The sequence below is a fragment of the Pogona vitticeps genome, unplaced genomic scaffold, assembly GCF_051106095.1.
Source record: "Pogona vitticeps strain Pit_001003342236 unplaced genomic scaffold, PviZW2.1 scaffold_69, whole genome shotgun sequence".
NCBI classification, from domain to species: domain Eukaryota; kingdom Metazoa; phylum Chordata; class Lepidosauria; order Squamata; family Agamidae; genus Pogona; species Pogona vitticeps.
Window position 1 is genome coordinate 32,501 of NW_027590021.1, and position 1,170 is coordinate 33,670.

The window sequence follows — 1,170 nt, forward strand, 5'->3', positions numbered from 1 at the left end:
TGCGGAGCAACGCGACGGCCTGGATGCAGAGTGCCTCCGCGCGTCGCATCAGAAGAACGCATCGAATACGTTTCTTGATCGGGAGGCGAGTGTCCCGCACGGGTTCAAGCGCTCGTCCGTCGAAGCAGAAGCCTGGCGCGTGTCGGTGGGGTGGGGAAGAGGGCAAGCCGACGGCAGGTGGGGGCCCCCCCCGGGGACGAAGAAGGGGAAAGGAAGACGGGAGACCCGGCAGGCCAAGCCGGCCCTCGGGAAGGGGGCGGTCTACCGACCGGAGGGGAGGGGGGGGGAGACACGGACACGGAGAGAGTGAGGAGAGAGGAGCGAGATAGGCGCCCCCGCCCAGGCCGCTGCTCCGTCTCTCCCGCGGTGGGGAGAAGGCAAGCCGGCCCTCGGGCAGGGAAGCGGTCTACCGCCTTTAGGGGGAGGCAGGGGAGTCCGAGGAAGAATTACAGCCCAGCTGCCACATCCCCCGTTCCTCTATCTGCCTCCGCAGGCCCAAGGAGATCCCGCGGTGGGGAGAAGGCAAGCCGGCCCTCCCCGCGGGCGCCGGAGAGGTAGGCGGTCCGCCGACGGCAGGTGGGGGGGGGCCCGGGGACGAAGAAGGGGAAAGGAAGACGGGAGACCCGGGCCGGGCCGGGCCTCTCCTACGTGGGGGTGCGGAAGGCCAACCCGCCCCTCGGGAAGGGGGCGGTCTACTGACCGGGGGGGGAGGGGGAAGGCACGGACATAGAGCGAGATAGGCGCCCCCGCCCAGGCCGCTGCTCCGTCTCTGCCGCGGTGGGGAGAAGGCAAGCCGGCCGTCGGGCAGGGAGCGGTCTACCGCCTCGGGGGGAGGGCGGGGGAGTCCAAGGAAGGCGGCCCGGGCGGCAGATGAGGAAGACGGGCAAGCCGGTGAGGGCCGGCCGCCGGGGGCTCCCGGTTCCCCGGAGGGGGGCGGTCTACCGGGACGCCGGGCCTCGCCTCGCATCTCCAAATTTTTCCGGCGGCCGCCGCCGCGTGGCCCACGCTTCCTCCCTCCCGCCGCGCCGCCGGCCGGCCGGAGGGGCGGCCTACCGCCGCCTGGGGCGGAGGGCGCCCCCGCAGGGGAAGGCAGGCTTCCGAAGAAGAGCGAGGGGAGACGGGAGAGCCTTCTCCAACGAACGGGGAAAAGAAGAGAAAAGGAAAGACCGG